This window comes from Triticum dicoccoides, chromosome 2A (assembly GCF_002162155.2).
Source record: "Triticum dicoccoides isolate Atlit2015 ecotype Zavitan chromosome 2A, WEW_v2.0, whole genome shotgun sequence".
In the NCBI taxonomy this organism is placed as follows: Eukaryota; Viridiplantae; Streptophyta; class Magnoliopsida; order Poales; family Poaceae; genus Triticum; species Triticum dicoccoides.
In genome coordinates, this window is record NC_041382.1 from 312,089,223 (window position 1) to 312,114,628 (window position 25,406).

A 25,406-nucleotide genomic window follows, 5' to 3' on the forward strand; every position below is an offset into this window, starting at 1 on the left:
CCATCACTCTCCCACTCGTCTCCCTCACCCTCTCCCGCGATGGTCGAGCGCGATCCTCACCGTCGTTCGCCGTAGACGTCACCAGAGCCACCCCCTCGCCCCTCCGACAAGCCCAATAGCTCCGCCTCGTAGCCAGCACAGTGCTGACGCATTAATTCAATTTCTGGATTTATTCTTTAATAGGAAATTCTAGAAAATAATCAAAACTTCTAAAAATCATAGAAAATCAACAATAGCACCAAATGCAAAGATTTATATATGAAAAATGATCAAAAAAATTCAATCTATCCATCTATAATGGTTTCATGCATGAAAAAACAAGTTAACCTTGCTTTTTAAGCAGAATGAGGTAATGCACTAATAAAGCCATGTTTAATAAGCTAATAACTGAATCTTTGACTCAAATGAGTTCATCCCTTTTTGTTTTAGCTTGCATTAGGCCAAGACACCTTCATCTTGCCATCTCATAGCATGCATCATATTGTTGCATATTGCCATGTGTTGATTATGTTTCGGTGTGTTTTTCGTGGTAGGTTCTGCCTCCGAGGATAACCCCGAGTATCCGTCTAAAGGGCAGTACCCTACTACCACTACAACAGGCAAGCAACCCATTGATCATTCCGATACAAAACCATGTTCTCGCTTCTGCTCTTGTTTACTGCATTAAGACAATGCGATTCAAACTGCTGTGTGTTATGGTAGTTGAACCCTTATCCTTTGCATGACCTGTCATTGCCACAGTAACTAGATGAAACCCACTAGCATGTGTAGGAGTTGATTGAGCCATGTATGTGATTCCTACCTTGCTATGCCTGCTATGCTTAGAGTTGTGTCAGGTCTGGTTCATCTGGGTGATGGGCTAGAGTGATATGATATGTTGGTAATGTGAGGAATGTGTTGAACATGTTTTGGTAAAGGTATCGATGAGAGGCCATGTAGGAGTACATGGTGGGTTGTTTCATTGAGACCGTCCATAAGAACTGAGATCTGTATGCGTGATTTAAGATTCAGCTACTACCACACATTGGGATATGTGTCCAGGAGTTGCAACTAGTTTCTGGTGTTTGTAGGATATGTGTTGGCGGCCGTGCGTAGCGCTGACCCTAGGGGTGGGCTATGATGCGGTAGATACACTGTGGCCGGGTATGCCGGGCGCCCGTTTGGCGTCTCGGGACCCTGTACACATCGTTTGGGGCCGTTGAGGACACCCCGGCCGGATTTCCTTGCGGATGGAACCTGAATAGGCGATAAACCTGGACTAGAGACTTGTGAGGTTAGTCAGGTCGTGGTCTACACCCACGTCGGTTTCCGCTTGAAGTCTGCCGAGCACATGCCGTGTGCAGACGCTAAGTCGTAGAAACATGTGTGACAAAGTACACCCCTGCAGGGTATAAAACTATTCGAATAGCCGCGTCCGCGGTAAAGGACTACTTGGTTGCCTATACAGTTCATAGACAAGTTAATGGATACTACTAAAAGACTCAAGATAAGTGTGAGTACCGATGATGGCCCTCTCGTAGGATGACGAGGGAGGATCCTCGGTGGAGTATTGTGTTGGTGAGTAGTGGACTCGTGTGCGAAAACTATTTTATTGGTGGAGTTTCGTAGTATAGCTTAGCCAAGAGTCAAAGCTGGCTTGCTGCAATAACCCCACCACCTTCTTGAGAATAAGCATGTATAGTAGGTTTTGTTGTAAGACTTGCTGAGTACCCTTGTACTCATGTTTGCTTAATTACTGTTTTCAGACGACAACACCGCTCCCTCCAATGGGTTCTACGTAGACCTTGACATCGACAAGTGACTAGCCACCCAGGTGGTGATCCTGGCCATGGAGGGCCCTATGTAGATAGACAGGCTTCGAGAAGCCTTCTTTCTTTCTAGTGTCTGTACTCAGACTAGTTGCTTCCGCATGTGCTTGTATGATTGTATGACTTGAGTGTCGGGTCATGTGACCCCTATCTGTATGAACATGTTATGTATGGCTCTCTGGAGCCTTTAAATAAAGTACTTGAGTTGTAGAGTTTTGTTGTGATGCCATGTTGTATGTACTCATATCGGGCATATTGTGTGTATGATTGAAATGCTTGGTATGAGTGGAATCCGACAATCTAGTTGTTTATCCTTGGCAGCCTTTCTTATGGGGAAATGTAGTCTAGTGTTCCTCGAGCCATAGTAGTCTGCTACAGCCCGGTTCACCGGAGTCCTGCTAGCCCAGCACTACTGTTTAGGACACTTGACTGGCCGGCATGTGTTTCATTTCGTTCCTATGTCTGTCCCTTCGGGGAAATGTCATGCGGTGACTTCCGGAGTCCTGCCTAGCCTGCTACAGCCCGGGTTCCCCGGAGTCCTGTTAGCCCAGTGCTACAGCCCGGAATCACTCGCTAATGACCGACATGCTTGATGTGATTCATGTATGCCTGTCTCCATAGGTCTGTGCCGCTTTGGGTTCACGACTAGCCATCTCGGCCCGGGTTCTCTGTCATATGGATGCTAGCGACACTATCATATACATGAGCCAAAAGGCGCAAACGGTCCCGGGCCATGGTAAGGCGACACCCGTGGGATACCGTGCGTGAGGCCGCAAAGTGATATGAGGTGTTACCGGCTAGATCGATGTGGCTTGGAATCGGGGTCCTGACAGCGTTGGCATCAGAGCCGGACTGCCTGTAGGTTCGTTGAGCCAAGCTGGTCGATGTCGAGTCTAGAAATGCTTTAGTTATATGTAGGGGAATTGATTGTGGGAGGGAACGTAAGGCTCTTTTACTCCTTTACCCTATGCCTCTGATCTGAGTCATTCTCTTCTCATTCAACGTGGGTTAAGGACTAGGCTCTCTTCTTCTATCAGGTTCACGTGTTACTAATCCGTAGTAGCTTATAGGATTGTTGTTATAAGCCCCAGTTCATTTTCTACTATTTTAGTATGTTGCTAATTGGATCAGAACCTTGATATGATGTTGTTGAGTGGTATTGTGAACTGTTGTGGATGTCTCAAATCTTTTTCTGAGCATTTACAGCTGTTATGCTGTCCAATTTTCCCTAGAAATTCTGATGTCTTTGCATTGTGGTTGTGCTTTCAGATGGCCAACCGTGTTCAAAACCAAGTGGTTCGCCTGACCCGGTGCCTCGACGTGCCCGTTCATACTGCTATGTTAGTCCGGGTAATGATCGAGACGGGTTACCGTTGGTATCCCGAATACACCGTCGAAGAGCAATTCCGAGACTTTAATCAAAGCTAATATTTCTGCACCGTCAGGATATTTCCTTCTTATCCTGGATCTACCGAGCCCCTTCACTATTCCTATGGACTCGGGGTTACTGTTGAGATGGCTGTGCAGGATGCTGCCTATTCCATGATGACCATCATGCGAGTCCGGACTGGCCTGCTTCGGAACACCGACTTCCGTTACATGCCAGCTTCACTTCCGGGAGCGTAAGGGTATCTTCAGGCTATCTATGTTGACTCCACTCAGGAGGACTCATTAACTCGTACCACTACCGAGATGCTCTAAGATAAGGACCGAGAGAATCGGGCCTTGAGGCTGGAGCTTTTCAATACCTGTGTTGATCATTGGGCTACATTGACTCGGTTTGCACCTGCGGTGCAAGCTGGATGTATGGATACAAGGGATCTGTATCCTGTGAGATCTGCTTTGCCAGACATGGTGGATTGGCGTGATGTGGGAGGCATCACCCCACCACGTGGTCCTCGCAGGCCACCGTTTGTTGGTCCAAGACCTCATCCTAGCCCCTATGGTCCACAGGCTCCTCAGGACCGTCTGTTCCTGGATGGTCACGTTGAACTTCCAGGCTATGGAGGTGACTTCTATGAGGACTACTACGGAGCTGTCTGAGTTAGTAGTAGTACCACTAGTATTGTAGTAGTTGTATCTCCACTGTCCTGCGTGACTTGTGGAATATGACTTTGTGTGTAATCAATTCCGGAGGTGTAGACAAATAATGTATAGGAGCTTGGGATGCCTCCGATGAGATGTAACGTCTTTCATCATAGTTGTACTATAGCCTGGGCTTGTACTAAACTATGTATGATGTGTATGACCGTTGGTATATATATGGCAGTCTTATATTACCATGACATACGGATGAACATCTCTGCATTCCGTGTTATCCATTACATTATGCACTTCCTTGCTAAGTTTGAGCCATCCTTATCTAAACCGTTGTCTTGTTTTCTCCTAGGATGGTCAACACCCGCAGCAACCCTGCTGCCTCAGAGCAGGGGGAAGCCAGTGCAGCTAGGGGTGAAAATCTGCCTCACCCGCCTTCTCTGGCCGAAGTGATGCTGGAGGCGGAAAGAAACAAGCGTGAGACTAACCGCCTGCTAGAGCGGATTGAGCAGAACACTGCACGCCATCCGCGAAATGACTTGGTTCAATCAATGACTTTATCAAGCTGTACCCACCAAAGTTTAACCATTTCGTCAAGCCCCTCGACGCGGATGACTGGCTTCGCAGCATCACCCACAAGCTACGTTCTGCCAACGTAGCCGAAGCCAACAAGGTTACTTACAGTTCCTACCATCTCGAAGGCCCTGCTAGCCTCTGGTGGGAAAATTTTGAAGCTATGCGCCCGGTCGGCCAAATTACTACTTGGGCTGAATTTAGTGAGGCTTTCCATGAGCATCACATTCCGGAAGGTCTCATGGATCGCAAGAGGGAGGAGTTCTGCAACTTCACCCAAGGAAGACTCACTGTGGATGCTTATAGTCGTGAATTTGGGAATCTGGCACGTTATGCCCCTGAAGAGGTATCTACTGACGCTAAGAAGCAAGCAAGGTTCCGCAAGGGACTTAGCCCTGAGCTTCGCCGCGATCTTCGTCTGCACGAGTGCACCTCCTTTCAGAAGTTGGTCAATAAAGCCATCAGTGCTGAGACAGGCCAGACTGATTCTGACGTTTCACGCAAGCACTCCTGTGATTTTGGCTCTTCATTCGGCTCTGGAGCTCAGAAGCACCGGGTGTGGATCCCAAGAACGGCACTGCCACCCAGGTTCATCCCGAGGCCATCCTTTGAGGCGCCTCGTCCTAACCAGCAATTTGCACCGCCCAAGCCCTATGGTGACCCCGCTGCTAACGCTGCTCCACGCCCCAACATGGTGACATGCTTTAAGTGTGGAGAGCCGGGTCACTATAGTCGAGAGTGTCCCCAGAACAACAACCCCAATCAAACTGAAAAGTCCGTTGGCCGTGGTAAGCCCGCGAGAAAAACATTCTACGCCAAGCCGGCCACCACTGCATGTGCCCATGTCAACTATGTTTCAGCCGAGGAGGCTCATGAGGATCCTAACGTCGTCCTTGGTATGCTCCTTGTTAACTGCCATCCGGCATCTGTTCTTTTCGATACTGGAGCATATCATTCATTCATATCCGAGAACTATGCTCGAATGCATAACACGACATTCTGTGACATGCCCTCTACTATGGAAATTCAAACCCCTGGCTCTAGATGGCAAACTTCTAGAGTAAGCCATGGGAACGAAATTCTTGTCAATAGACTTGTCTTCCTTGCATCCTTAATAGCTCTCAAGTCCTCGGACATAAACATCATCTTGGGTATGGACTGGATGTCAGCTCATTATGCTAAGATCGATTGTGCCACTAGAACCGTTCAACTTACTCACCCATCGGGCAAGACAGTCAATGTCTTAACCCGAGTGGCCAAGCGCCAACTTTACTCCCTAAATGCCAACCCCCTTCCAGACCTTGAGGATGTACCGGTAGTCCGAGACTTTCCGGATGTCTTTCCAGAAGAACTGCCAGGTGTTCCACCTGACAGGGATGTTGAGTTTGTGATAGACCTTGTTCCAGGAACCGTTCCAATTTCTAGAAGACCCTACAAGATGGCACCCTTAGAACTAGCCGAGCTTAAGAACCAACTCAATGAGTCCTTGAAAAAGGGTTTCATCCGTCCTAGTTCCTCTCCTTGGGCTTGCCCCATCCTCTTCGTTAAGAAGAAGGATGGAACGGATCGAATGGTTGTGGATTACCGACCTGTCAACTTGGTCACCATCAAGAACAAATACCCGCTTCCCAGGATCAATGATCTGTATGATCAGCTCGCTGGATCCTCAGTCTTTTCCAAGATGGATTTGAGGTTGGGCTACCATCAAATCAAAATCAGAAACGGGGACATTCCCAAAACGGCCTTTGTTACTCATTATGGCCAATACGAGTACACCGTCATGTCCTTCGGTTTAACAAATGCCCCAGCTACCTTCTCTCGGTTAATGAACTTGGTCTTCATGGAGTACTTGGATAAATTCGTTGTAGTATACCTCGATGACATACTCATCTACTCCAAGAATGAAGAGGAACATGCCGAACATCTAAGGCTGGTATTGATGAAACTTCGAGAGCATCGCCTTTATGCCAAATTCTCCAAGTGTGAATTTTGGTTGCCAGAAGTGACCTATCTAGGCCATATAATCTCTGGCAAGGGTATTGCTGTCAATCCCGAGCGAGTTCAAGCCGTCCTTGATTGGACTCCACCTGAGACGGTTAAGCAAGTTCGGAGCTTCATTGGCTTAGCAAGCTGTTGCCGCCGCTTCGTCGAGAATTTCTCCGAGGTTGCTAAACCTCTAACTGAACTCCTCAAGAAAGATAAAAGGTTCGAGTGGACTCCACAGTGCGAGTTCAGCTTTCAGGAACTGAAAAGACGCCTGACATCTGCTCCCATACTGGTACCACCAGACTTCTCCAAGGACTTTATTATCTATTGCGACGCCTCGCGACAAGGACTAGGTTGCATACTCATGCAAGATCGTCAGGTAATTGCCTATGCTTCACGGCAATTACACCCACATGAGGAAAATTATCCCACACATGATCTAGAGCTTGTATCTGTAGTCCATGCACTTAAAACTTGGCGACATTACCTTCTCGGTAATCATTGCGAGATCTTCACCGATCACCAAAGTTTGAAATATATCTTCACCCAACCAGATTTGAATCTCAGGCAAAGACGTTGGGTTGAGTTGATCTCGGATTACGACTTAGGAATAACTTACACCCCGGGCAAAGCCAATGTCATGGCTGATGCGCTAAGCCGTAAGTCCTATTGTAACAACCTGATGTTACAACAAAGTCAACCACTTCTCCATGAGGAATTTCATAAGCTTAATCTTCACATTGTTCCTCGAGGATTCCTATCCACCCTGGTGGCGAAACCTACCCTTATGGATCAAAGCATAGCTGCCCAGAAGCGTGATAAGGGCATATCCCGGATTAGGGAAAACATTGCTAGCGGAGTTGCTAAATGTTTTTCCATGGATAAGCGGGGTGCTGTCTTCTTCGAGAACCGTTTGGTGGTTCCCAAGAAACAACATCTACGCCAGTTGATCCTTAAGGAAGCTCATGAATCCCCTCTCACCATTCATCCCGGTAGTACTAAAATGTATCAAGACCTACGCCAGAGGTTTTGGTGGACTAGGATGAAGAGAGAAATCGCTCAATACATTGCTAATTGCGATGTTTGTCGTCGTGTTAAAGCAGAGCATCAACGGCCTGCTGGCACCCTTCAACCTTTGGCTATTCCTGAATGGAAATGGGATAAAATCAGTATGGATTTCATCACTGGGTTTCCCAGGACCAAGAGAGGGAATAATGCCATCTTCGTCATAATCGACCGACTTTACAAAGTAGCCCACTTTCTACCTATTCGTGAGAGTATCACTGCTAGCCAGCTAGCCGAATTATACATCTCCCGAATAGTGTCTCTTCATGGTGTCCCATTGGAAATTAACTCAGACTGTGGGAGTCTCTTCACCTCTCGATTTTGGGAAAGTTTCCAAAATGCTATGGGAACTCGTCTCTCTTTTAGTACCACCTTCCATCCTCAATCAAGTGGTCAAGTAGAACGAGTTAATCAAATTCTGGAAGATATGCTCCGAGCTTCTGTTATCTCGTTCGAAATGAGTTGGGAGAAATGCCTTCCATTCGCGGAGTTTGCTTATAACAATAGTTATCAATCCAGCTTGGGCAAGGCTCCTTTTGAAGTTCTCTATGGACGAAAATGTCGAACGCCTCTTAACTGGTCAGAAACCGGGGAAAGACAACTCTTTGGCCCGGATATGATTCAGGAAGCAGAAGAGCAGGTCCGCGTTATTCGTGAGAAATTGAAAACAGCCCAATCTCGTCAAAAGAGTCAATATGATCGTAAACATAAGCCTATGACTTATGAAGTCGACGAGAAGGCTTACCTTCGGGTTACTCCGTTAAAGGGAACCCATCGTTTCGGTATCAAAGGCAAATTGGCTCCTCGTTACATTGGACCCTTTCGCATTCTTGCCAAACGAGGAGAAGTTGCCTACCAATTGGAACTACCTTTGCATCTTTCCAGAGTTCACGATGTCTTCCACGTTTCTCAACTCAGGCGTTGCTTCGCGGATCCCATCCGTGGAGTAGACTACGAAACGCTTGATCTACAAGATAACCTCTCCTATCGAGAATATCCCGTTCGTATCCTTGATCAAGCCGAGCGTACCACTCGACATCATAATATCAAGTTTCTCAAGGTTCAATGGTCACACCATTCCGAGAAAGAAGCCACTTGGGAAAGGGAGGATCGTCTTCGACTCGAGTACCCCACCTTCTTCCCGGAGGATCCTAAATCTCGGGACGAGATTCTTTTGAGTGGGGGTGAGTTGTCAGACCCTAGTTAGTTCAAGCACTAGAGTGTGCATCATGTTTAAATTCCTCTTAAATTTGAAATGGGGAATACAGAACCCCCAACCCCCTGGAAACAACTAGGGTTTACTAAAATTATTTTTCAATGAACCTAAAATGCCCTTCTAAAAAGTTCACTCTCTTTGTCTTGGGTTAGAACCTCTGGCAAAATTGGTGCACAATTTTCTAGGTCAATAGAAGGTCATTGAATTAAATCATAAGTATTTGACTTTGGGCATTTAAATGCTATAAAATAATTTAAATGCTCAAACAATTCTGGAAATAAATGTTTGCTGTTGGAAATATTCTAAACAGAGCCCACAATTATTTTCAGGATGTTTGGAAATGTTTTAGTATTTTTAATAAAGCCCAACAGTTGCAGTTAAATAGAAAAACAGAAACAAATCAAAAAAAAGAGAGAGGGAAGCCCACCTGGGCCTTACCTGTGCTGGCCCAACCCACCTGGCTCGGACCAGCCGACTGGCCTTGCCAGTCGTCGTCCTCCTCCCGCCAGGAGGACGAGGAGCGCGTGGCCGGCGCCCGCGGCCACACGCCGGCCACCTCCTGCTTGTGCCGATGCCCTGGAGATGTCCAGGGATTCCACGCCGACCCCCCCGTCCCCCTCTCATCCTCCATCACTCTCCCCCTTGTCTCCCTCACCCTCTCCCGTGATGGCCGAGCGCGATCCTCGCCGCCATTCGCCGTAGACGTCACCAGAGCCACCTCCTCGCCCCTCCGACAATCCCAATAGCTCCGCCTCGTCGCCCTGGACCTCTCCGCTGACCCACGCGACTCCAAATGCCACTGAACGCCGTCTTCGCCCTCGTCTTCAACCTCGGGCACCCGAGCCATCTCCGATCAATTCAGCGCCGCTAGGACCTCCCTGAGCTCGTTGACCCCCTCTCCAACCCCGCTGTGAGCTCCTCTTCCTCTTCCCCTAGCTCCCGTGCTTGTTTGGCCTCTGTAGTCGCCACTTCCACCGCACCCGAAAGCTCCCCGCCGCCGGCCATGGCGCCGTCGTGGCTAGAGCCACAGTGGCTCGAAGCCAAGCTCACCGTTGTGCTCAGCGCAGCACCAGGAGCCCGTAGCCACCACCAGCTCCTTCTCCCGTGCATCGTAGCATCGAACCCAACCCCGTCCGAACTCCGGCCGCCGCTGTCGAGCTCGCCGGCGTCGTTTCCGGCGTCCCCGTGTCCAATCACTTGCACCACTGGATGCGACAGCTCCCCAGCTACGCGTAGCACGTCTCCACCGGCGATTTGGTCACCGGAGGACCAAATCCGAAGCTCTCCGCCGTCTCGGCCTCGCCGGCGACTCAACGCCGGCGGGATTAGCCCCGCTGACCAGGGGTTTGACCCCAGTTTGACTCCATCTGAGACACTAACATGTGGGCCCAGTTTCTAACTAATTTAGATTAGTTTAAATTAGAGCTAATCACTCTGTTAGAGGTTAATGATGCCGTTAACTACCCCTCTCTCACTGACATGTGGGCCCAGAGCCTAACTAACCCAGTTTAGTGCTAACTAAACACTAACCAACTCTGTTAGTTAGCTGAGAGACTGACAGAAGGGGCCCACCAGTCAGGTTTGACCTGGGCTGGCACCTTTGACCCGCTGACGTCACAGTGACGCAGTGCTGACGCATTAATTCAATTTCTGGATTTATTCTTTAATAGGAAATTCTAGAAAATAATCAAAACTTCTAAAAATCATAGAAATTCAACCATAGGTCCAAATGCAAAGATTTATATATGAAAAATGATCAGAAAAATTCAATATATCCATCTGTAATGGTTTCATGCATGACAAAACAAGTTAACCTTGCTTTTTAAGCAGAATGAGGTAACGCATTAATAAAGCCATGCTTAATAAGCTAATAACTGAATCTTTGACTCAAATGAGTTCATCCCTTTCTGTTTTAGCTTGCATTAGGCCAAGACACCTTCATCTTGCCATGTCATAGCATGCATAATATTGTCGGATATTGCCATGTGTTGATTATGTTTCAGTGTGTCTTCTGTGGTAGGTTCTGCCTCCGAGGATAACCCCGAGTATCCGTCTAAAGGGCAGTACCCTACTACCACTACAACAGACAAGCAACCCATTGATAATTCCGACACAAAACCATGTTCTCGCTTCTGCTCTTGTTTACTACATTAAGACAACGCGATTCAAACTGCTGTGTGTTACGGTAGTTGAACCCTTATCCTTTACATGACCTGTCATTGCCACAGTAACTAGATGAAACCCACTAGCATGTGTAGGAGTTGATTGAGCCATGTATGTGATTCCTACCTTGCTATGCCTGCTATGCTTAGAGTTGTGTCAGGTCTGGTTCATCTGGGTGATGGGCTAGAGTGATATGATATGTCGGTAATGTGAGGAATGTGTTGAACATGTTTTGGTAAAGGTATCGATGAGAGGCCATGTAGGAGTACATGGTGGGTTGTTTCATTGAGACCGTCCATAAGAACTGAGATCTGTATGCGTGATTTAAGATTCAGCTACTACCACACATTGGGCCCTGAAATATGACCCCGCTCAACTTACTGACCCCTCTCGCTCTCTGTCCAGGAGTTGCAACTAGTTTCTGGTGTTTGTAGGATATGTGTTGGCGGCCGTGCGTAGCGCTGACCCTAGGGGTGGGCTATGATGCGGTAGATACACCGTGGCCGGGTATGCCGGGCGCCCCTTTGGCGTCTCGGGACCCTGTACACATCGTTTGGGGCCATTGAGGACACCCCGGCCGGATTTCATTGCGGATGGAACCTGAATAGGCAATAAACCTGGACTAGAGACTTGTGAGGTTAGTCGGGTCGTGGTCTACACCCACGTCGGTTTTCGCTTGAAGTCTGCCGAGCACATGTTGTGTGCAGACGCTAAGTGGTGGAAACATGTGTGACGAAGTACATCCCTGCAGGGTATAAAACTATTCGAATAGCCGCATCCGCGGTAAAGGACTACTTGGTTGCCTATACACTTCATAGACAAGTTAATGGATACTACTAAAAGACTCAAGATAAGTGTGAGTACCGAGGATGGCCCTCTTGTAGGATGACGAGGGAGGATCCTCGGTGGAGTATTGTGTTGGTGAGTAGTGGACTCGTGTGCGAAAACTATTTTACTGGTTAGCTTAGCCAAGAGTCAAAGCTGGCTTGCTGCAATAACCCCACCACCTTCTTGAGAATAAGCATGTATAGTAGGTTCTGTTGTAAGACTTGCTGAGTACCCTTGTACTCATGTTTGCTTAATTACTATTTTCAGACGACAACACCGCCCCCTCCGATGTGTTCTACGTAGACCTTGACGTCGACGAGTGACTAGCCACCCAGGTGGTGATCCTGGCCATGGAGGGCCCTATGTAGATAGACAGGCTTCGAGAAGCCTTCTTTCTTTCTAGTGTCTGTACTCAGACTAGTTGCTTCCGCATGTGCTTGTATGATTGTATGACTTGAGTGTCGGGTCATGTGACCCCTATCTGTATGAACATGTTATGTATGGCTCTCTGAAGCCTTTAAATAATGTACTTGAGTTGTAGAGTTTTGTTGTGATGCCATGTTGTATGTACTCATATCGGGCATATTGTGTGTATGATTGAAATGCTTGGTATGAGTGGGATCCGACAATCTAGTTGTTTATCCTTGGCAGCCTTTCTTATGGGGAAATGTAGTCTAGTGTTCCTCGAGCCATAGTAGTCCGCTACAGCCCGGTTCACCGGAGTCCTGCTAGCCTAGCACTACTGTTCAGGACACTTGACTGGCCGGCATGTGTTTCACTTCGTTCCTATGTCTGTCCCTTCGGGGAAATGTCACGCGGTGACTTCTGGAGTCCTGCCTAGCCTGCTACAGCCCGGGTTCCCCGGAGTCCTGTTAGCCCAGTGCTATAGCCCGGAATCACTCGCTGATGACCGACATGCTCGATGTGATTCATGTATGCCTGTCTCCATAGGTCTGTGCCGCTTTGGGTTCACGACTAGCCATGTCGGCCCGGGTTCTCTGTCATATGGATGCTAGCGACACTATCATATACGTGAGCCAAAAGGCGCAAACGGTCCCGGGCCATGGTAAGGCGACACCCGTGGGATACCGTGCGTGAGGCCGCAAAGTGATATGAGGTGTTACCGACTAGATCGATGTGGCTTGGAATCGAGGTCCTGACACTACAAGTGATATGCACATAAGAGAGGTATGTTTTCAAGCTTGATGTTAGCAATAATTATGACCCGGTGCCATCAATATTTACAAATCGGTAATTTCGGCAATGATAAACCGGCAAGTTCTACATCTTGAAGCCGGCTAAAAATCAGATGAGTATTTCAAGACCAATATTTTTGTTAAGCATTAGGAGCTGAATCAAATGAATTATTCTTCACAATATTTCTGTGAGAAGCCAATGTCAGAAAATTGATTATGAAGCTGGTCTATTGACTCGGACTTTCCAGGAGGAGGAAATAACAAGGACTTAAGGATGATCAAGTGTCGGCTTACAAGAACTTTTAACCCGGAGTGCAACCTGTCAAATATGTTCTTGTGTTTATTTTGCAGGATGAGTTTAACATGGATAAATCCAAATTAAACTGGGGGCTAATGTCGGGGATATACCCCGCGGTGTAACCCGGCTAGACTTAGCGACTCACTAATGACCCACCCTGACTTGGCGACTCACGAAGTGACCCGCCCGGATCTCTCCACTCACTAATGACCCGGCTAGGCCTGGTCACTTATTGGTAACCCGACAAGAGGGTCAGAGGAGCGACAAGACCCGGTGGCCCAGAAGGCAGCTCAAGGGAAGGCCGACTTATGTTCTTCTGGGCCGGCTTAAGATGAAAGTGTAAGGAATATTCTCCTACAAAGGAAGCAAGACTAGGACTCCACTTGTAATAGAGTAATCCTAATCCTACTAGGACTACTCATGTAACCCACCGCCCCTTCAACTTATATAAGGAGGGGCAATGCACCCTAAGAGGGACAGGTTTTCACAAGTTAGGGTTAGACAGACAAGTCTATAGCTCTTGAGATAAAGCAACCTTGTAACCGTGATCAACATTATCAATATCAATGAAGAAGGATGTAGGCTTTTACCTCCACCGTGAGGGGCCAAACCTGAGTAAAACCTCGCGTCTCTCGATTCCAACCAACCCCTTCAAGCTACTACATAGATGCGTTGGCCTCATGACTAAGTCCGAACACTAAGGACATCTGCCGTGACAATTCCACGACAGTCGTGGACATAGTATGATGAATTAGTATTTCCTGTGTATCATGTTAATTAGAAAACCATATGGCTACAGAAGTAAAGAAAGGATGATAAATATGGTGACTTTAAAATTGTGTCCCCAAACCAAGTGCAAGTAATAAACATTGAGTACGGTTAATGAGCCATTCAAGAGTTTCACTTATACATGTTTTCAGTTTCTTTCTAGGATAAAGCAACAGTTCTATTCATGCATTGAGACAACAATTTTGTTCAGTGCTAAGTTGCTGTTATGGCGCACATGTTCGCTTGAGAGGGGTTTGCACAAAATGATTCGCCACGCTAGATCGCCCTGGCCTATGGTAGATCAGTTTTTTCTTCTATGATTTGGGCCTGTGGTGATGGTCTGCTGTGTCATTGTCTCACTGGAATAATTTATTAATGAGGCCATAGGACATTCTATCCAAAGATGATGATGCCAATGGGCAGCAAGGACGGTTTCTATCTTCTGGTCTATGAAAGCTCTGTCTCATGAAGGCTGACTGAAGGTGATTATATCATTACCCCCACTCATTGGTGCACTACTTGAAAGTCATACACCGGGAGATAAACATGATTCAGGAGTGCATCTATTTCTGAAGCATTTTGTTTATAAAATGCATCATTTATATCTACTGCCTCCATTCATGCTTCTAAACTGGAAAATAATGCACAACTTGGGCCCTAAGAATAATTAATTACAGGACCTCTTAATTGTCTTTATCCTGTCTCTTTTAACCTGACTATTATTGTCGGTCTTGGTGTTTAATTCCGTCTCGTTGGGTTGGAACTGCAGGATCCATGCCCTTGCTTCTTTCTCCAAAAGTGTCCTCACGCAGCCATGCGGTCGACCACTATGAAGTGGCCGTGCGGCGAGTACCCTCGGACGCCGCACTCCCGGGCCAGAGGGAGTCCAGATCCGGCACCTCACCAGGATCGCCGCGGCACGGTGAGCGCACCTACCTTGGGTCTCGATGGTAGCGCATATGTGTTCCTGGCCCGCACGTCGTACGCAAGGATTGTGTCCACGCTGGAGGTTGCACACGAGGAGATGAGATGATATCAGTTTGGCACAGTATAATCCTCAGTTCAGAGTTCGACCTCCAGCTCGACTGGAAAATGGGACACAAGAAACAGCCTCACTTGTAGCCTGGCACGGCGGTGGTTTCCGTGCCTCAGGAAATCAGGCGTGGGGTACAGTGTTCCATTTATGTATTGATATTTTAGTGTAATTAGCATCCGTGTTCTTAAGTCTTATTTCTCCACATACAAATAGTTTTTGCGAATAACTAAATAATACTAATTTTGAAACAAATAAAATTATTTGAACTAAGACCAAGTGTAGCTTGATTCTCTTTTTAGTTTCTAACAGAGTAAGGAATCAGTTTTGGGTCTAAAAGTAGAATAATCAGACTTATAGAACCATGCACAACATAGAAATAATAACCATACATTTATAACCTGGGGAAAATAACCATTCATTTACTTTTGTACTTCTATCACTTTACTCGCTCACAATTTATTTTAGCCGTAAACAAGTTTTCTAGGTTTCTAACCGAGCTGACATAGTGCTTCTTTATATAATGCTTTCTACTTATAAAGAAGGGGATTTCTTAGGCCCCTTCAGTCGTGGAGAGAGTATGATGAATTGGTATTTCCAGTGTATCATGTTAATTACAAAACCGTATAGCTACAGAAGAAAAGAAAGGATGATAAACATGGTGACTTTAAAGTTGTGTCCCCAAACTGAGTGCAAGTAATAAACATTGAGTACGGTTAATGAGCCATACATGAGTTTCACTTATACATGTTTTTTGTTTCTTTCTAGGATAAAGCAAGAGTTCTATTCATGCATTAAGACAAAAAATTTGTTTGGTGCTAAGTTGCTGCTATGGCGCACATGTTCACTTGAGAGGGGTTGGCACAAAATGATTAGCCACGCTAGATCGCCCTGGCCTATGGTAGATCAGTTTTTTTCTTCTATGATTTGAGCCTGTGGTGATGGTCTGCTGTGTCATTGTCTCACTGGAATTATTAATAAATGAGGCCATCGGACATTCTATCCATGGATGATCCATGCAAATGGGCAGCAAGGACAGTTTTTGTCTTCTGGCCTATGAAAGCCCCGTCTAAGGAAGGCTGACTGAAGGTGGTTATTTCAATACCCCCACTCGTTAGTGCACTACTTGAAAGTCATGCACCGGGAGATAAACATGATTCAGGAGTGCCTCTATTTCTAAAGCATTTTGTTTATAAAATGCATCATTTATATCTACTGTCTCCATTCATGCTTCTAAACCTGGAAAATAATGCACAACTTGGGCCCCAAGTATAATTAATTATTCAGTACCTCTTAAATGTCTTTATCCTATCTCTTTTAACCTAACTTTTATTTCCAGTCTCGGTGTTTAATTCCGCCTGGTTGGGTTGGAACTGCAGGATCCATTGCTCAAAAGTGTCCACACGCAGCCGTGCGGTCGACCACTACGAAGCGACCGTGCGGTGAGTACCCTCGGACGCCGCACTCCCGGGCCGGAGGGAGTCCAGATCCGGCACCTCGCCGGGATCGCCGCGGCACGGTGAGCGCACCTGCCTTGGGTCTCGATGGCAGCGCATACGTGTTCGTGGCCCGCACGTTGTACGGAAGGATTGTTTCCGCGCTGGAGGGTGCACACGAGGAGATGAGATGATATCAGTTTGGCACAGTATAATCCTCAGTTCAGACTTCGAGCTCCAGCTCGACTGGAAAATGGAACGCAGGAAACGGCCTCATTAGCAGCCCGGCATGGAGGTGGTTTCCCTGCCTCAGGAAATCACGCGTGGGGTACGGTGTTCCATTTACGTATTCATATTTTGATGTAATTAGCATCCGTGTTCTTAATTGTTATTTCTCCATTTAGAAATAGTTTTAGGGAATAACTAAATACTACTAATTTTGAAACAAATAAAATTATTTGAACTAAGACCAAGTGTAGCTTGATTCTCTTTTTAGTTTCTAACAGAGCAAGGAATTAGTTTTCTGTCTAAAAGAAGAATAATCAGACATATAGAACCATACACAACATAGAAATAATAACCATACATTTATAACCTGGGGAAAATAACCATTCATTTAGTTTTGTACTTCTAACACTTTACTCGCTCACAATTTATTTTAGCCGTAAACAAGTTTTCTAGGTTTCTAACCGAGCTGACATGGTGCTTCTTTATATAATGCTTTCTACTTATAAAGAAGGGGATTTCTTAGGCCCTTTCAGTCGTGGCGATAGTATGAGGAATTGGTATTTCCAGTGTATCATGTTAATTAGAAAACCGTGTAGCTACAGAAGAAAAGAAAGGATGATCAATATGGTGACTTTAAAATTGTGTCCCCAAACTGAGTGCAAGTAATAAACATTGAGTACGGTTAATGAGCCATACATGAGTTTCACTTATACATGTTTTTTGTTTCCTTCTAGGATAAAGCAAGAGTTCTATTCATGCATTGAGACAACAATTTTGTTCGGTGCTAAGTTGGTGCTATGGCGCACATGTTCGCTTGAGAGGGCTTGGCACAAAATGATTCGCCACGCTAGATCGCCCTGGCCTATGGTAGATTGGGTTTTTTCTTCTATGATTTGGGCATGTGGTGATGGTCTGTGTCATTGTCTCACTGGAATAATTTATTAATGAGGCCGTCGGACATTCTATTCATGGATGATCGATGCAAATGGGCAGCAAGGACAGTTTTTGTCTTCTAGCCTATGAAAGCCCCGTCTAAGGAAGGATGACTGGAGGTGGTTATTTCATTACCCCCACTCATTGGTGCACTACTTGAAAGTCATGCACCGGGAGATAAACATGATTCAGGAGTGCCTCTGTTTGTAAAGCATTTTGTTTATAAAATGCATTATTTATATCTACTGCCTCCATTCATGCTTCTAAAACTGGGAAATAATGCACAACTTGGGCCCCAAGTATAATTAATTATTCAGTACCTCTTACCTCTCTTCATCCTATCTCTTTTAACCTGACTATTATTTTCGGTCTCGGTGTTTAATTTCATCTGGTTGGGTTGGAACTGCAGGATCCATGCCTTTGATTCTTGCTCCGAAAGTGTCCTCACGCAGCCGTGCGGTCGACCACTACGAAGCGACCGTACGGTGAGTACCCTCAGACGCCGCACTCCCATGCCGAAGGGAGTCCAGATCCGGCACCTCACCGGGATCACCAGGGCACGGTGAGCGCACCTGCCTTGGGTATCGATGGCAGCGCATACGTGTTCGTGGCCCGCACGTTGTACGCAAGGATTGTGTCTGCGCTGGAGGGTGCACACGAGGAGATGAGATGATATCAGTTTGGCACAGTATAATTTTCAGTTCATACTTCGAGCTCCAGCTCGACTGGAAAATGGAACGAAGAAACGGCCTCATTAGCAGCCCGGCACGGCAGTGGTTTCCCTGCCTCAGGAAATCAGGCGTGGGGTATGGTGTTCCATTTACGTATTCATATTTCAGTGTAATTAGCATCCGTGTTCTTAATTCTTGTTTCTCCATTTACAAATAGTTTTAGGGAATAACTAAATACTACTAATTTTGAAACAAATAAAATTATTTGAACCAAGACCAAGTGTAGCTTGATTCTCTTTTTAGTTTCTAATGGGGCAAGGAAATAGTTTTCTGTCTAAAAGAAGAATAATCAGACTTATAGAACTATACACAACATAGAAATAATAACCATACATTTATAACCTGCGGAAAATAACCATTCATTTAGTTTTGTACTTCTATCACTTTACTCCCTCATAATTAATTTTAGCCGTAAACAAGTTTTCTAGGTTTCTAACCGAGCAGACATGGTGCTTCTTTATATAATGCTTTCTACTTATAAATAAGGGGATTTCTTAGGCCATTTCAGTCATGGAGATAGTATGACGAATTGCTATTTCTAGTGTATCATGTTAATTACAAAACCGTATAGCTACAGAAGAAAAGAAAGGATGATAAATATGGTGACTTTAAAATTGTGTCCCCAAACTAAGTGCAAGTAATAAACATTGAGTACGGTTAATGAGCCATACATGTGTTTCACTTATACATGTTTTCTGTTTCTTTCTAGGATAAAGCAAGAGTTCTATTTATGCATTGAGACAACAATTTTGTTCACTGCTAAGTTGCTGCTATGGCGCACATGTTCGCTTGAGAGGGGTTGGCACAAAATGATTCGCCATGCTAGATCACCCTGGCCTATGGTAGATCGGCTTTTTCTTTTATGATTTGGGCCTGTGGTGATGGTCTGTTGTGTCATTGTCTCACTGGAATTATTTTTTAACGAGGCCGTCGGACATTCTATCCATGGATGATCGATGCAAATGGGCACCAAGGACAGTTTATGTCTTCTGGCCTATGAAAGCCCCATCTAAGGAAGGCTGACTGAAGGTGGTTATTTCATTACCCCCACTCGTTGGTGCACTACTTGAAAGTCATGCACCGGGTGATTAACATGATTCAGGAGTGTCTCTATTTCGAAAGCATTTTGTTTATAAAATGCATCATTTATATCTACCGCCTCCATTCATGCTTCTAAAACTGGAAAATAATGCACAACTTGGGCCCCAAGTATAATTAATTATTCAGTACCTCTTAACTGTCTTTATCCTATATCTTTTAACCTAACTATTATTTTTGGTCTCGGTGTTTAATTCCATCTGGTTGGGTTGGAACTACAGGATCCATGCCCTTGATTCTCGCTCCGAAAGTGTCCTCACGCAGCCGTGTGGTCGACCACTATGATGCGGTTGTGCGGTGAGTACCCTCGGACGCCGCAATGCCAGGCCGGAGGGAGTCCAGATGCAGCACCTCACCAGGATCGCCGCGGCACGGTGAGCGCACCTGCCTTGGGTCTCGATGGCAGCGCATACGTGTTCATGGCCCGCACGTCGTACGCAAGGATTGTGTGCGCGCTGGAGGGTGCACACAAGGAGATGAGATGATATCAGTTTGGCACCGTATAATCCTCAGTTCAGACTTGGAGCTCCAGCTTGACTGGAAAATGGGATGCAAGAAACGGCCTTATTAGCAGCCCGGCACGGCGGTGGTTTCCCTACCTCGGGAAATTAGGCATGGGGTACGGTGTTCCATTTAAGTAATCATATTTCAGTGTAATTAGCATCCGTGTTCTTAATTCTTATTTCTCCATTTACACATAGTTTTAGGGAATAAATAAATACTACTAATTTTGAAACAAATAAAATTATTTGAACTAAGACCAAGTGTAGCTCGATTATCTTTTTAGTTTCTAACAGAGCAAGGAATTAGTTTTCTGTCTAATAGCAGAATAATCAGACTTATATAACCATACACAGCACAGAAATAATAACCATACATTTATAACCAGGGGAAAATAACCATTCGTTTAGTTCTGTACTTCTATCACTTTACTCGCTCACAATTTATTTTAGCCGTTCAGGAGAGTCGTAAACAAGTTTTCTGGGTTTCTAACCGAGCTGACATGGTGCTTCTTTATATAATGCTTTCTACTTATAAAGAAGGGGATTTCTTAGGCCCTTTTAGTCGTGAGATAGTATGACGAATTGGTATTTCCAGTGTATCATGTTAATTAGAAAACCATATAGCTACATAAGAAAAGAAAGGCTGATAAATATGGTGCCTTTAAAATTGTGTCCCCAAACTGAGTGTAAGTAATAAACGTTGAGTACGGTTAATGAGCCATACATGAGTTTCACTTATACATGTTTTCTGTTTCTTTCTAGGATAAAGCTAGAGTTCTATTCATGCATTGAGACAGCAACTTTGTTCGGTGCTAAGCTGCTGCTATGGCGCACATGTTTGCTTGAGAGGGGTTGGCACAAAATGATTTGCCATGCTAGATCGCCCTGGCCTATGGCAGATCGGTTTTTTTTCTTGTATGATTTGGACATGTGGTGATGGTCTGTTGTGTCACTGTCTCACTGGAATTATTTATTAATGAAGCCGTCGGACATTTTATCCATGGGTTTTCTCTGAATCATCTGGTAGTTTTCCCAGTCTTGTACATGTTGTTCTTTGAATCATGTGGTATTTCTAAGTGCACTGCATGTTGTGTGGTGGATAGAAGAAGCGGAGGCGACGACTAGTGGTCGTTATCTTTACACCTGGCGTGGTTGAGAGGCTAGGGAGCAGGCGGTTTTTCTATTTGGTTAGAGATGGAGATGAATTTGGGAGTGATGTGGACGGGAGTTGTACCTGTCATTTTTATGTCCTCTCTATGTTACCCACTTGCACTAATTGGTAGCTGTTCTTTAAGCAGGGAATAGTGTAGCGTACACGAACAGAAAAATTGTAGAAGGCGAGTAGGACAATTTGATCTACAAACATTATGTTTTTTAGTGAATGGCCAACATTATGTTGAGTATTGAGATGTAGGTAAGACATGTATAATCTGAATTGAGACATATGGAGGGCATGTATAGTCTATATGTGCAATTTTTAATTGTATGTTGAATTATTGTTCTCTAGATCCACCTTCACCTCCACCGACATCACACGCTCCTCTGTGACCTCCCATCAATGATGCCCCGCTACTTCACCAACAACATCGAGGAGCTTGTGGGTGAGAGCTATTGTCCTGCTTGGAGAACTTTCCGGTGCCCCATGCGTACGAAGTCGACGAGTCCAAGAAGAAGAGAGAAGACACCGACAAGGCTGCTCAAGGAAATACACCAGATTGAGAGAGGTTAGACTAAAGTTTCTTCATTCCTCGCTAGTAAGGAGTAGAAATTAGGGGTAGATAAGTTCTGTGACCAATGTGGCCGAAGAGATTAATTAGCTTTCCTTTATTAAATGGCGGTTGCTACAAATCAACCGACTGATTTCTTAGTAAATCAGTCGGGTAGCAAACCATCGGATCCGCCCCTCGTTCCCGTTGGATAGATTCAACGCACAAAGTGGCCCCTCTGCTTCGCTCTCCTCTGGCCGCTGGTAGCAGCAAAATGCAACGCGTCCGTTGTTGTCGGAAGTACCGCCACCCACCTCACTGCCGCCGCTCTGCCACGCAACAAAAATGGAAAAAACTTTGGTGTTCCATCGCAGCTCTACCGCCGGCGAGATCCGTTTGTCGCGGGCTCCCAACAGCCCATGAGTTACATTGTAGCTCCGTCATCGGAGAGAAGCATGGTCGCAGCACCTTGCGTGTTGCATTGCAGCTCCGTCACCGGCGAGAGCCATGTCGCATTCCAGCTCCGCCATCGGCGAGACAGGTCGCATCACCTTGGGTGTTGCTTTGCAGCTCTGCCACTGGCGATGTCCATGTCGCATTGCAGCTCCACCTCTGACGAGACCACAGGCCACATCATCTCGTGCGTTGCATTGCAGCTCCGTCGTTGTCGAGTGGCTAACGCGTGTTGCATTCCAACTTCGTCGCCGGCGAGATGCGATAACCGCGCATCACAGCACCGCTCGTGGAACCAGTCATGTTGCGGTGTAGCTCGCCCTTTGTAGCACCCCGGATGTAACTTTCCATATTTGTAACTCCAACTCTTGCCATTTCCGGCTATGTGATTGGGTTTTTGTCTTCTTTTTGCATTTTGTTCATGTCATGCATTTCATATGATGTCATCATGTGCATCTCATTTGCATCTGTGTTCGTCTCATGCATCCGGTCATTTTCCCCTTTGTCCGTTTCGCAATCCGACACACCCACATGCATCGGGTCAAGATTTGTCGACTGTCCTTGGTACATCACCGGTAGGCCGCCTGTCAAATTTCGTTCCATTTGGAGGTCGTTTGACGCCCGAACGGTTAGCCGGGTAACCGTAAAAGCCCCTATCTTGTTGCAGCCCAACACACCTCCAAAACAGCCCACTAGCCCACCTAAACCCCCTCCATGCTCTCCGTCGTTGGATCACGACCGTGTGGGCGAAAACCGCACCTCATTTGGACACTCCTAGCTCCCTCTACCTATAAATATGTGCCTCTCCCCCGAAATTTTGCAATTGAAACCCTAAAAATCCTCTCCTGCCGCCACCAGACACGTTCGACCTTCACCGGACGATATCGCCGCCGCGCCCGCGCCAATCGAAGGGCACCATGTGGCAGGCCGTCGTCGGCTCCCGTGGGCCCATCGCTCCACCATGCCGCCCGGTCCTGCCGCCGCCTCCCGCGCCCGTCTCCGCCGTGACCGCCGCCGCCGACCACCACCGCGTCGCCGTTCGCCGCCTTGCGCCGCCACCTCCATGCCGCGCTCCGCGGCCGCCGCCCCGAGTCTTCCCCGTCCCCGCCCCGTCGGGTTCCTCTCCGGCGACCACCACGCTCCGGCGACGCCTCCTCATCTCCGGCGGCCATCTCCTCCTACTCCGGCGAACGACACCGACCGCCTCCGGATGCGTGCCCCAAAACCCTAGATCCGATCCGCAAGGGGTATATTTTCTAAGTCCCAGATCTGTAACATTTTGATGCCCTCTTTGACATGCCATATCTCGATGACCGTAGCTCTGTTTCATACATATGATATATCGAAATGTTCATTTCGTAATGCTATTCATGTTAGTGGCATTTTCATGCATGTTGCTGTCCATATTGATGCAATTATCCTCGTTCCAAAAGTGCTATATGATGTTAACTTCTGTCTGTTAGCAGAACTTGATGATTTGTCATTTTCGTTGCATTTTGTGTGCTCATCATATGAGCATGATGTCTACATGTTTTATGAGCTCCATGATGCCATACTTACAGAGGTGCAAGTCTTGTATTTTTGTGATCTATGTGGTGACTAGCACAAGCATGCAAAGTAGGCTTCATAATGTTACTGTTTTCAGACACTTGGTAGTTTTGCTAAGTCCTTTTCCTGTCACATTTTGATGCCATGTAAACTTTTTGCTACCATGAGATCCATGCACATTTTGAGGTAGTTCAGGAAGCATGTTTTGTAGATGTGGTTGCACTATCCATTCATGCCTCTGGTAGCAATTATGGAGTAATCTAGAAGGTCATTTTCTTGCTCTACTTTTGTTAAATATTGTTCATGGCAGAGTGTTAACATGATATTCAAAATTGCCATGTGTGTTGCTAGTGATGCATATACCCTATGAACTTGCTCTTACCATGATTAGCTTGTTGAATATTTCTACTTCATGTGGGTTTCCTTTCCATGCCATGTAGTGCCTTGTGGTGATTGATTTGAGCTCGCAAAGTTTCTATCATGAATCTATTTATGCCATGCTCTGTTTTTCTTTTAAGTCTGAAACTGATAACATAACTTGCCATGTTTGCATGGGTGCCACATCATTTTCCATGCCTCTTTGGTTAAAGTTCAGTAAGGGATATTTGTTCTTTGTGTTTACTACTAGCATGCCATGCCTTTGTTTGCCATGTTATGTTCCTCTAGCATGTTGTTTGCTTGCTCTGAACATTGCTTCCTGATGTTGTTTTCTCATGTTTAGTATTTTCTCAAAGTCTGTGAAGCTGATATCATTTGCATTTTTGCCATGCTATTTTGAGCTTGTGCTAGTGAGAACTAGCAGGAGCTTATTGTTCATGTTTTGATAAGCTTCATGTGTACTTTCTGGTCATATGCTTTGTTGCTATGTTGGAGTGTTTAGCATAGTTTCTTGTTGCATTCTAAGTGCTATGATGTTGTTGATCGCAGATTTGCATCATTCTTGTATTGCTTGTCTTTTGTAAACCATGCATCTGTTTCTGGTGATCCTTATATCGGTTTCGACCGAAATCACCTCATCTTTCCAGTGACATACTTGTTTTGACAAGTTGATGGCATGTTCATTCTTTTCCTTCCGGAGTACGCATACGCATTGCACATCATACCTTGCATTCCATGCCATGTCTTGTATCATGTTGCTTGTGCATTGCACCGTGATTTATTGTTGTTCCGTTGATTGTGTTATTGCTTTGGGTAGAGCCGGGACACGAGTACGTGAACGAGGAACCTATTGAGTACGCTAATGAGGATCAAGCTTTCGACTACTCAGAGAACTTTGCAAGCAAGATGACCATACCCTCGATATCACTTCTATCTTTGCTTGCTAGTTGTTCGTTCTATCGCTATGTCGCGCTACCTACCACTTGTTATATCATGCCTCCCATATTGCCATGTCAAGCCTCTAACCCACCTTCCTAGCAAACCATTGTTTCGCTATGTTACCGCTTTTGCTCAGCCCCTCTTATAGTGTTGTTAGTTGCAGGTGAAGTTGAAGTTTGTTCCATGTGGGACATGGTTATGTTGGGATATCACAATAAATCTTATTTTAATTAATGCATCTATATACTTGGTAAAGGGTGGAAGGCTCGGCCTTTTGCCTGGTGTTTTGTTCCACTCTTGCCGCCTTAGTTTCCGTCATACCGGTGTTATGTTCCTTGATTTTCCATTCCTCACGCGGTTGGCGTTATGGGACCCCCTTGACAGTTCTCCTTGAATAAAACTACTCCGGCAAGTCCCAATCTTGGTTTCACATTTGCCTAACAACCTATAACTTCCCATTGGGTTCTGCAGACCCGAGGGTC